Consider the following 13,117-nt stretch of genomic DNA (forward strand, 5'->3'; position numbering starts at 1 on the left):
GGAAGGTACAATAGGCTTTGATTCAGTTAGCTGAGATGGGAAATACAAGAGAACAGGTTGGGTTCATTGTGGACGGTGCCCCTTTGGGGAAAGGATTAAGCTGATTATTTTAAAAACAACAACAACAACAACAACAAACCCAGCAGACATTGGATCAGCTCTGACAACAGAGCAGAAGTTACCCTTCTGTAAGGGACATTGACATTTACAAAGGAGCTCTCCATTTGTAAGGGTGTCTCCCTCTCTGTACTGGGAAGAGAAGGGTGACCCTAAATCACAGGAGACTCTAATCCATGGAGAAAGCGGGGACTTAAATCTGCATAACAAACAGGTGCTTTTCCTGGTCATCGCCCCCCATGACTGGCCTTCCCGCACCCTTTGTTTGTTTTTAATGAAGATGGTATTTCAGCCTGAATTCTAAGCCACCTCTTGGAGAGGTACTCGTTTTCCCCAGGTGTCTCCCATGTACGTACACATGAGGTATACCTGAGAATAAGCTCGTTTGTTTTTCTCTCATTAATTTATCTCTTGTCACAGGGCCCCAGCTGAGAATCCAGAAGGCTAGAGGGAAGAGGTTTTATGTTCAGCTTCGCAGGGTTGGCTGTGAGGTCCAGAGGATGGGGCTAGCTGGGGAAGTGCAGAATTCGAGCTTCTCCAAGAGGCGGGGTTTGGACAGACGGGTTTGGCTTCACAGCTGAAGCCACGAAATAGCTGAGGTCAGCAAGGAGGAGGGTGTAAGTGGAGAAGAGAGAAGGAAACCGTGAAGGCAGCAGTGGTACCTGTGCTACAGGGTCAGCGGCTGAGCAGAGCGCGATCCTTACAAGGCCCTTGCCTCTCCCTCCAGGGGTGGAGGCTCTCGTCAGAGGACCAGAAAGTGTCTTAGAGTACCTGCGGATACCTGGGGGGCCTCGTGTCACCCGCCCTACAGACAGGGTCATAGACCACAGAGAGGACCAAGCTGGGTCAGGGAAGGACAAGCACCCCCACCTCACGGACAGAACGAGGAGGACAGAGAAGGTAATTAGTTTTTGTGGAACAGAGGATTTGACCTATTTCTTCCTCTGAATTTAATCAACTCAACGCCTGAAAGGGTGGGAAACAATAGAAGTGGGAAGGAAATTGTACCAAAAGAAGCTGCCTCTGTGGGGATCCAGCCGTGCGAGCTGCAGGGAAAGCAGTGTGTTGCTCTGGTCTCGGTGGTGGACCAAGGACAGACGAATGGTCCTGATGGGAGGCAGGGCTGAGCCGAGCCTCAGGAAAGGGTCTGAGTTAGAAGCTCCTGTGGAGACGCTGTCAGCTCGTGGGAGCCCGCAAAGTTCCCTGACAGCTGTTCTCAATCTTAAGCACATCACTTGGAGAGCTTGTTAAAACACAGATTGCTGGCCTCGCCCTTAGACACTTGGATCCAGAGCTGGAGAGGATGCATTTCTTTATTTTTAAAAACTTTTCCCCCGTTTTATTGAGATATAATTCACATACAAACTGTATAATTTAAGGTGTACAATATGTTGACTTGATATACATGTAGATTTCCAAACGATTACTACCATAGCATCAGCTAACACAGAAGGTGCATTTCTAACACGTTCCCAGGGGATGCTGATGTGGCTGGTCCAGGGATCACTCTAAGAACTACTGGTCTGTGAGATCCCCAAAGGGTGGCGTGCACACCTTTACCCAAGGCGACTGTAGACAGTACTAGGGTGAATATCAAACATTGAAACAGTAGTGTATGTATTTTCAGGTGTATTTAAGAAGTTCTGCTTGCCTATAAAATTCATGATTTTAAGGATACTCTGGTTTAGAACAAAACTAAAGTGGGTCCAAGCAAAAAGTGAGTCAATTTAAATAAAAATACTTAGCAAAAAAGTGTAGGTAAAATTAGGGGATAAATCAGATTAGGGGATAAATCAGAAAGTGGTATGCAAATTATTAATATTAAGTAAAGATGAACATAAAGAGGAAATGACCTTACACTTATGCTTACTGTGTAGTTAGGGTTCAGGGTGGGTGTCCCAAATTAACAAGCAGAAAGGCCTGGACACTGCGCAGTCAGAACCGTCACAGTGAAAAGCCATCAGGTCTGCTGTGGAAGGGAAGTCAGCTACGTATCAGCCCAGTCCGGGCAGCTGATTGGGTCTCTGTTTTAGCGATGAGGACACTGAAGTTTTGAGAATTTGCTTTCCAAGGTCACAGTCAAATTAGGAGTAAATCTATGACTAGAATAGATAGAGCATTGCAGAGTTAAGAGCAGCAAAATGTGCCTGGGACACTCACCTGGAAAGCTGGACACACGCCTCTGTTAGCCCTGTCCCTTCCAGATAACCCCCCACCCAGAAATAGAGGGGCTTCGTACCATGGCCCTACCCTGGGCCCTCCTTCCTCTCCTGTGGGTGACCCAGGACCTCCACAGGGGTCACCGGCCCACCTGTACATGTGTATATACAAACCCTGCCTATAAATCATTTTGATTGTTTACATTTGTTCAACAAATATTTCAAGAGCACCTCTGGAGCTGGGACACGGTGCTAGATACGGGCTACAAAGCAATGGAACACAAACCCTGCCCTCCAGGAGCTCACGGCCTCCCATGGCAGCAGATGGGAGCTGATTACATGGCGCAGGGATGCAGGGAGGAAAATGCACACCACCAGTTGGAGGGAGGGTGGTCCACATCCCCCCAGAGGTGGTGACCTGCCCTGGGTCCTGAAGGTCAGGAAGATTTCTCCAAGCAGAGGGAGAATACGAGGCTATTCCAGGCTGAGAGAGGAGCAAGTGCAAAGGTGCGGAGAAGAGAGGTCATGGTGCACTGAGGAACCAACGCTGGTTCCGCGCGGTTCAGGCACTGAGTGTGAGAGGGCGTGTAAAGTAGCACAGCATAGACTGTCTGCCAGGCACTGTTGCTAGCACTCTGTGGGCATGCATACACGCACGCACGCACACACACACACACACAGGTTCTCTGTGTATCAATTCATATATGCACAAATGAATTAATATACTTAATTATATTAACTAATATAATTAACATGCACACATATATATGCAATATGTGTAGATTATGTTGATGCATATAAATTCATGTACACATATGTGTACATGTGAATATATGTAATAGGTTGATGAGTAAGTACAGCTAATTTTAATCCTCACAAGCCTACCAGGTAAGCACTATTGTTATTCCCATTTAATACATGAGGAAACTGAGGCACAGAAAGCTTTCATAATTTTCCCAAGGATATACAGTTAGTAAGTGGCAGAGCTGGGATTTGAACCCAAGCCCTCTGATTCTAAAATCTGAACTCTTATCCACTAAGCTTTGTGGGACTGACAGGATGAGGATGGGAAGGAATGGAGACAGGCTTCAGACACGGAGGGCCTCAGGCACCAGGCTGGCCGGTGGGGCTTTACCTTGAAGGGTTTTAAGCAGAGGAGTGACAGGATTCATCTACTCAGTCAATTAACACATATTTATTAAGTGCCAACAGTATTCTGGGTACCATACTCCAGAACCTGGGGATGGAGCAGTGAACAAGGCAGAAACCATCCCCTCGGTCGGGGAGCTTATCTGCTAGCCGAGGGAAGAGTCATTAAAAGTTCACAATTAGTTGACTCCTAAGTGAGTAAGTGGAGGAGCAGATCAGGGCCAGGTCTAAGTGTGCAGCCAGGGTCCCAGACTGTTGCAGGCAGCTTCTCCAATCAGGGAAATGCCATGTTAGGGCTGCATAGACATGAACGAGGCCAAGGGAAATAGGGGGAAAGGTTAGGGGAAGTCCAGGCTGAGGAAAATGGGTATGTTGGGCCTCTGGCCAACTGGCCCTGGAGCACAGAATCAGACTGGGGAAGAGGAAAGGAAGAGTAGGCTTTAATTTTGGAAACATTGAATTTGAGGTGCCAAGAGGACATGCCAATGGAAATGTCCAGGGGGCACTGGGTACCAAGATGGGGTTCCAGGGTCTGGGCTTCAGGAGAGAGTCCAGACCTGAGGGGAAGGATCTGACAGTCAGCAAACATGGCATTTAAACCCACAGGAATGAATGAGCTTGTCAGGCAATGTCTGACTGTAGAGGGAAAGTGTCTGCAAGTGATTCCCAAGATAGACTAGAAGGCAAATATCTGAAATCTTGGGGCAGAAAGGAGGGAACGCCAGTCATAAACCACCAGAAGGGGGTCTTCCTACCCCCAACCTCAGCCCCACTCCAGGCCTCACACTCACAAAGAGCCTCATTTACAGACTTTTAGCTTCCTTTCCACATGAGGCCACATACACAGTCTTCTTACCTGCATGTTTGTGTTAAAAGTGTTCATTTGCTGTATAGTAAACATTTAATATACAAGATTTGGTGTTCCTTGATTCTAAAACCTCAAAAACTAGAAATTGTCTGACCTCCCTCAACTTTAGGGAGCCCTGACAGGGTAGGCAAGATTTTCCATGTGTCCTCAGAGTCCCTCCCAAGCTGCCTGGTTTCTTCATTGTTCCAGCCTCCAACAAGTTCTTTCCTAAGAACAGTGTCTCTGAGGCTGCATGACATCCTGCCAACGCCCCCTTAGGAACACCCCTTTTGGATCCCAGTCCTCCAGAGTCCCTCCCCCGCCCCTTTCCTTAAGCTGGGAAGAGTGTCAGGAATGACCAAATCTTGGATGACAGTGAACTAAGATCACAGAACGTGTGGATTCACATTCCAGGGCCGGTTCATGTGCTTCTTCAAGGTGCCTGAGCATTCATTCAAATTCGGGAAGATATTCAGGTGGTCAAATTGCAATTTCCTTTTGTTAATCAGATTTTTCTGTGACACTCTGTAGAGCTCCAGTTTTAAGGCTATATTTGTGAGAATTCGTAAGAATGACATTAAGAGCCCAATGCCGTGAGTTTTGTTCCCACTTCTGGCACTAACCAACCCAATGGCATCTTTGCTTTTTTTTATTGCTCTTTTTTTTATTGCTTTTTGAATTTTTATTTATCAACTCAGCAAGTGTGTGTTGGGAGCTTACTATGTACAAGGCTCTGTGTTAGTAACATGACAAAGAAAGTCCTTGAGCTCAGGAAGTTTAATATCAGGTAGGGTATGATGACCCAAGTACAGCATGATCTTAACACAGTACCCAGAGGGTGACAATCAGTCTGCGTTCCATGGGGGCTCACGTGGCAGGAAAGATGCGCCCTAGCAGAGGTGGCATTTGAAAGGACCTTGAAAGATCAGGAGGTCTTCAGAAGATGAGCATGGTAACAAGGGCTAGGGAAGGGGGTGGGAGGTGGACTGCAATGGGCACAGCATTCCAGATGGAGGAACAGCATAAGCAAAGGCATAGATGCGGAGAATTCTGGGAATTGTTTAGGACCATGCTTACGACTGTGACTGATCCACAGTGAGTTAAATACAGAAGCTGAGAGTAAGCATTTGAAAACTTCAATAGTAATTTGAGGGAGTAATTTTGTGTTCAGACTAATAATTTAAAAAATGAACTTGTATTCATGTATGTCCTTTTACTTCATTTTTCACTTAGTGTTAGACTTTTGTGTATTTTACTATTGAGATCAACTGGAAGATTTTTTTGTTTTGTTTTGTTTTGTTTTGTTTTCAACCTTGTGTTTTATCTATTTTACATACAGTAATTAGCATCTGCCAATCCCAAGCTCCCAAACTATCCCTCCCCACCTCCCCACCTCCCTACCTGCTTTCTCCCCTAGTAACCCTAAGTTTGTTTTCTGTGTCTGAGAGTCTCTCTCTGTTCTGTGAATAAGTGCACTTGTGCCCCCCGCCTTATTTTTCTTTTTTTTTGGATTCCACATATAAATGACATCATATGGTATTTTTCTTTCTCTTTCTGGCTTACTTCACTTAGTATGATGATCTCTAAGTCCATTGCTGCAAATGGCATTATTTTAAAAAGGCACATTCTCTGAAGCCTAGGGATGTTAGAAAGTTGGTCTCATTGGGAAATAACGAACCTTCATTAACAATCTAAATTATTTATTCCTATATAGTCATTAGTGGGACCCATGAGGTCAGGTCTTAGGTTCCAGCACTGCCATCGAGGGACTGCGGGATGACAACTGGAGAGGGAAGGATGAGAGAGGATGCTGGTCTTGAGCAGCCAACTCCCCTGCCCAGCATTGAATACTAGGCACTCAGCACTAAATTCCCGGGAGGCTGCCCCGCTCTCATTTGCCAAAGCTAAGCAGGGATGACGCAGCAAACATGAAAAATAAAGAGAAACAAAGTATTGGAAGAGTGATGGGTATAAAGAGCAACATTTTTCCTCTTCATTATTAAACCCCAGTGTTGGCAGCACATTGACAGTATTTTCCAGGAAGCTTTGTAAAACGAAAAGCCTGTAGGGAACCTGTTGTGCTCTTCCTGAGCTTGGAAGAGGAACTGGGGCCAGCCTCACACTGGAAAATAGGAAAATCTGTGAATTAAGTATCACAGTGGGAGAGCTGGGAAACATGTCTTGACTGACAGTGGCTGTATTTCTCCCTTTCTTTCTAATGTGCTTTCTCTCTCAGCTTTATAATTTATTTTACTGTCACTGAAAAATTATCCAGGTGGTTCTCCAGCTCTTCCAGCGTGCTAAGTAATAAATGGGAGGTATGAAGGTGAACAGTTTCCAGGGATGACTCTTAGTCAGGCACAGTGATGGCTGGAAAGGGAGGAAAGGGTAATTTGCTCCGGGGAATCCCCTCTCGTGTACATTAAAATACAGCAGACAGCGTGCTCTGACATCCGCCCCTGCCTGCCTTACACTGCAGCAGCCTCCTAACTGGCCCCCCAGTTTCTTATTATCGGCTCCATTCTGTTCTCCACTCAGTAGCTGGGACGATCATAAAGCCCAAGTCACAGCTTGTCACCCGCTGTTTAACACCTTTAGCAGCTTTCTGTTGTTGCACTTAGAATAAAACCCAGACCTCTTGGCCTCCAAGGCCCTGCTGACCTGCGGCAAAGATAAACAAGTTGGATACTAGTTAAAGTGGTAAGGACAGATTGTAATCAGTGATACATTTTGCAGTCAGGCAAAGAGTCCATCATGAGTTGAACTCAACCTGGATTTGTAGAGGTGGACGGGCACTTTAAAGGGAGAATGAGGGAGCAGGGAGAGTGGGCAAACAGGGGCTTAATACAGTTAGGGAACGGAATGATCACAAAGGGCTAGATGGTATAAATGCCATTAGGTTGGCTGTGTCTGCTGGTGACAGCTGTGGAAGTTAGGAGTCTGTTCTCCAAATGAGCCCGAGACACAGAGGCCCCATCCGCAGCTGATGGCCAGAACAGACAGCAGTTGTTTTTGACAGCCTTGAGTTTTCTCAGGCAGGCATTTTACGGGGGAAAACGGTTATCTTAGGGATGTGGCCTTGAGCTGTTAGAAAATACGTTAGCATTTGTTCAAGTCTTTATATACCAAGGTTAAAGCCTAGTTGGGGGCTCAGAAGAGCCTGGCTAGAGTCTGGCCGAGAAGAGGATCTTTGTGAGCCACCCTCCCGCTGCCATCACTCCGTCCCCACTTAGCACCCACCCACCCACCTATCTCGTCCATGCCCTCCTTCCATCTTGGTCTGCCTTCAGTTACCAGTACCATGTCCTTCCTGTCAAAGGAGTTTTTCGCTCTCCTGTTTTCTCTGCCTTTTCTCCCATTTGGACATCAGCTCATATTTCATGACTCAGCCTGAAGATCACCTCCTCCAAGAGGCCTCCTCTGACCGCCCTATCTAAAACAAGTCCCCCTCTGTTCAGCTCTAACTCATTTGCCTCATTGCTGTTGTTTTCTGTCTCATGTTGGGCTGTAAACTCCGTGAAGGGAAGGCTCAGATCTGTCTTCGTCCTTCTATCTCAAGTTGTCTAGCATGGTACAGACAGATGCTCATTAAATATCTGCTGAATGAATGAATGAATGAATGCTCTCCACCCTCACCCAGATCTGACTTCCTCCAAGACGGACCCACTGTGAGCTCCTAGGGGTTTACATGTCATTTGAGAACGGTTCTATGAGACTGTAAAGCGGTAAGTAGAGAGTCTCGGGTTTGTGCATCAAAACAGAATTTTACTTAAAGTGTCCTCATAACTGAGAGCCAGTGTGGGATTAGGGCAGACCTGGAGGAGTTCTTAGAGCTTGCACGGTGAGCTCCAGTGCTGTGATTTGCAGGTAGGAACCCTGGGAAATCTGACCCCAGTGTGAAGCCTGCATTTAGAGCCCACCTGGCAGGACAATGCCCTTCACAAGAAGATCAAAGGCCTTTGAGAAACCTGACTTCCCAGCGCTTAGGGATCCCTGCAGGAGCAGCCCCTTCCCAACCCCCAGCAGACCCCTGAGAAAGACTAGTTCTCAGAAACTTTTTTAAAAAGTGGGTGGTATTATACTAAGTGAAATAAGTTAGACAGAGAAAGAGAGATACTGTATGATATCACTTAGATGTGGAATCTAAAAAATAAAATAAAGTAAATATAACAAAACAGAAACAAACTCACAGTGGCTACCAGTGGGGTAGGCAAGAGAGGGGTTGGGGACAACCTGGTACGTATCAAGTAAGTAAGCTACAGTGGGGAGGGTATAGCTTAGTGGTAGAGTGCATGCTTAGCATGCATGAGGTCCTGGGTTCAATCCCCAGTCCCTCCATTAAAAAATAACAATAAACAAATAAATAAATAAATCTAATTAAAAAAAAAGTAAGCTACAAGGATATACTGTGCAGCACAGAGAATATAGCCTGTATTTAAAAATAACTATAAATGGAGTATAATCTTTAAAAATTGTGAATCACTGTGTTGTTTACCTGTGATTTACATAATATTGTGAATCAGCTATACCTGATTTTCTAATGATAATTATAAAAAGAAATTTGAAAGAAGGGAAATGACTAAGGCCTTGTGGGTGACTCAGAGAGTTAGCAGATCTACCAGAGGGCCCACTGGGGTGTTGAGGGGAGAGAACAGGGACAGGTGGTATTTACGGGAAGGTCTGTAAAGCAGATTATTTGTTTGTATGTTAATATATGAGATCATAAACTCTACCTTATTCATTCAGTGTTTTCAGGCATTCGGAAGTGGCTCTTCTATAATGTTTCGGGGGAGCCTTCACTGAGTTCTATTACCCAAATGTCCATCTCCTTTGCCCTGCCCCCAGCCCTGCCTCTCCAGACCATCTCCTCTCTGCCTTTTAGGACACGACATATTCCTGGTTCTCTTTCTCCTTCCAACCACTTTTCTCACGAAAGTCACTTCTCCGTGACTTTTCCTCTTACTCCCACTGGAATATGGATACCGGGTTTTCCTAAGATGCAGTCACCAGCCCTCTTTTCTTTCCTCAGTTTCTCAGGGAGCCCATCCTCATGGTTCAACTGCAGCTTTACACTGATGGCTCCTCAGCTGACATCTCTTGCCTGGATGTCATTCCTGAATCCTGGGAGTGTTCACAGGTGTAAGAGCGAGGAAACATCGTAATTTTCCCTCTACCCTCTAAGCTCTTGGCTGAGACCCCTGTAACAACAACAACAACAACAACAACAACAACAACAACAACAACAACAACAACAGAATAACCAGAAAAAAACCAATCTGGTTATTAACGCGTGCAGCACACATCACACAGAAGAAACCTAAACCAAAAGTAACTCACAATGGTGGCTTAGAATTCCAGCTGATAGAGCATCTTCAACAGAGAACAATACACCTGTAGAGAAATAACAGAACAAAGCAGTTTTAGTCTCCCAAGGAAAGGTAAATCTAGGAAGGAAACTAATGGAGGAAAGTTTGTGCTGATTCTCTATTGCATCTCTGGGCTGATGTGAGAACTTGTCTCCAGTAAAAGGAGAATTTATGTCCTGCTTTTCGGCAAAGAGGAGGAGCTCTTTCTGAGTTTGCTGCTTCTCAGTTGCCTTCAGCTTAAAATCATTTTTATGTTGAAGAGGCCTGCATATTTTGGGGTTTTGATTTCCTTCACATTTCCATCAGCCATCACCTCAAACTCAACAGGTCCTGAATTTGATTCTCCATGGTCCCCAGCTAGTTCATTTCTTCCAGTGCTCTTGTTTCTATGCCTGCATCCACTATTATTCAAATCTCTGATGGATGACATTCTTGAGGTCACCTTTAAGCCATCCCCTTTTTCTCCTAGGCTGAGTCCCACAAGCTCCAGATTGTTTCATTTAACCCTCTGGTGTCTGTGCTCATGGGAGGACTATTTCAGTTGTAAGTGACAAAACCCCAACCCAACCTGGCTCAAGTGCCCAAAGGAATTTATTGGTTCACATATTTGAAAAGCAAGATGTTTTCAGGAATTGCCTTTCTCCACCTCTTGGCTCAGTTTTCTCTGTGTGGTTTTGGTTGTCAGGCAAGTTTTCTCTTGCATATCAAGTATGGAAGGTGAGTGCTTCATGGTCCCTGTATGACTAAGGAGATTCCTCTGTGTTCCGATTCCATTTCTACCATGAAAATTGAGCTTCACTGGCCTGCCTTTTGCTTTTAATGCTAAATCATGAAATTCCAGAGCCTGACCTTAAAAAAAAAAGTCCTCAAATTAACAGGAGAGTCTCAGAAAGAGATGAAGGCGATGTGCTCTCTCCAAGGAAGAGGAAAGAACTCTTTGCATTTACAGCTTGTTAAAAAAAAGACCTGATTTAATGGAGCATTAAATTGATAACATTCATGAGAATATCCAACTTGTTTTTCCAGGCCACAGAGACTTTGCTAGATATTCCTAAGTGTTACCAACTTCTTCTGTTCTCTGTCTTTGGAAGAATAATTTGAACAAAGGGGTCTAGTAGTAAGACTGCTAAACTTTAAAAAAAAAAGTTGCAAGTTGTGAAAATAACCTTGAAAAAGCACCCTGTATCTCTGATTTGTTGTCTTACTTGATAACGTAATAATGTGGAAATTGCCACCTCTGCATTTCTGAAACCATATGAACTCTTGCAGATATTCTAAGCTCCATGGGCCACGTGGCCTCTGTCACACTATGCAGCACTGCCCTGGTAGCACCAGAGCAGCCATTAGCCAGTGAGTGTTGCTGTGTTCTAAAACCACTTCATTTATGGACACTGAAATGTGAATTTCATATAATTTCCATGCATCATGAAATACTCTTCTTTTGATTTTTTTTCAACTATTTAAAAATACATAAACCTTCCTTACCTCTCGTTTGCACTGTCTAGAACTCTGTCTAGAACTGCCTTCCCCCATTCATGTGGCTAATTCCCTTACCTCCTTAAGTCTCTGCATCTCACCTTCTCAATGAGGCCTAACCTGACCATCCTGTTTAAAACTGCAACCTACATTGTTTCCCACTGCCCCCGCCTTCCCCACCTTTACTCCTTATTCCTCTTACCTCGTTATCATCTTCCCATAGGACTTATCACTTTCTGAAATAAGAAATAATTTTCTTATTTAAAATTGTATTATTTATCTTCCTTTGCCAGAGGGCAGGGTTTTTAGGCAAAAGTTCAGAGATGCATCCAAAATGCCTAGAAGTCTGCCTGGCACATAGGCAACATTGAACAGCTTGGTTGAGTAATTAAACAGATGGATTAATGACCCATCAAACCCCTGGTCAGCTAGTAGACTGGAGTTCAGGTCATTTGATAATAGAAGTTGGTTTCCCCTTCTTGGCCTACATAGAGGGCTTGGTCTTTAGAAACGGAATTGTCTAAGATTCACTTCCTGTTAGACACTTCATTCAAGATAGGCCAAAGGACTCCAAATGCAGGGGGAAAAAGACAAAACGATTTTTAAATAAAAAGAGGTTGAATGCTTATAATCTGCTATACTTCTTTTCCAGACTTAGCCTTATCCTCTGCTCAAGTCTGGTGGTCCCTTCAGCAATCTGTGTGTATGAAACCTCTTCCAACCTCCTCACACCTGTGGGTGATGACTAGAGAGTGTCAAGTGGCTGACAACTTAGGGCCCTAAAATAGGGAGACATGATCAGGAGCAAACAAGTTAGTTTTTTGCATTAAAGAGTCAATTCCATAAAACCAATTTTAAGAGCTGCTTTCCCCCACTTTTTAAAGAAGTGTATTATCTGCAATCCCATGTAAGCATTCCTTTATATTTTCCCTTTCCTTCTTTTTGGCTAATATTTCGTTAATTATACAGCTAGCATACCCCACAGTATGTGATTATAGCTGTAGCTTTGATCAAATTTTGTTTGAGGCAAAACACTTTTGGAGCTGACTTTCCTAATTATCTCAGTAAGCTTCTTATTTGGAACATAGAGATTGTCTCACAGTGCCTCCTGAAAGCTATATTCTGACCTGACAGCACACTTTATACTTCTTATAATGTATCACTTTCTAGCTCTAGATTATAAGCACTTATTTAGATGTTTATTTTTACTATTAAACCTGAACTTCCTGAAAATATCTTACTCATCTTTTTGCCCCACAAACGTTAACATAGTATTTAATTATAATATGCTAAAATGAAATAAAACATAGTTGGCTACTCCCAAGAATGTCAATAGCTCCCCTTAGCACAGCCTGAAAGGTCTTTCTTGATCAGGTCCCTGCCTCTGTCCAAGTCTCATCAGCTGTCACTCTCTCCTATCCTTCAGTTCCCGTAAGTTCTAGATCCTCTGGGCCATGCTGCTTCTCACTTCTTGCCTTTGTCCCTCCTCTTCCTTCAAAACATGTGACCCTTTTGACTGCATGGTGAACTCCTCACCATCTTCAAGCCATAGCTCATACTTGTCTGTTTATTGCTTGTGTCCCCTAAACGGCCTTTTAAACTTCATGAAAATAGGGGCCTGATCTGCCTTGCTCACTGCTGTCTCTCCAGTGCCTGAAAGCAGATTGCGACTGGAGCAGGAAGGGTCTTAAATATGATAAGAAGTTCTGATTATTTCTAGAAGGCAACGGGGACCCACAAAAGGTACTAAGCATTAAACCTTTATGGACAGGTTTGTTTTATAAAATCACTATCATTGTTTTCTACAGGAAGGGATTAGAGAAGGCAAGACTGGCCCTAAGAAATCAGATAATTACAGTAAGCAAAAATAATGACGGCCTGCTTTGAGAGTAGCATCAGTGGGTATGGGAGGAGATGAGGGATTTGAGAGAGACATGAGAGTCAGAATAGCTGGAATCGATGTACTGGGTGTTGCAGCTACGGTGACAGGGAGTAAAGGATAA

Source organism: Camelus ferus, chromosome 6 (genome assembly GCF_009834535.1).
Source record: "Camelus ferus isolate YT-003-E chromosome 6, BCGSAC_Cfer_1.0, whole genome shotgun sequence".
NCBI classification, from domain to species: Eukaryota; Metazoa; Chordata; class Mammalia; order Artiodactyla; family Camelidae; genus Camelus; species Camelus ferus.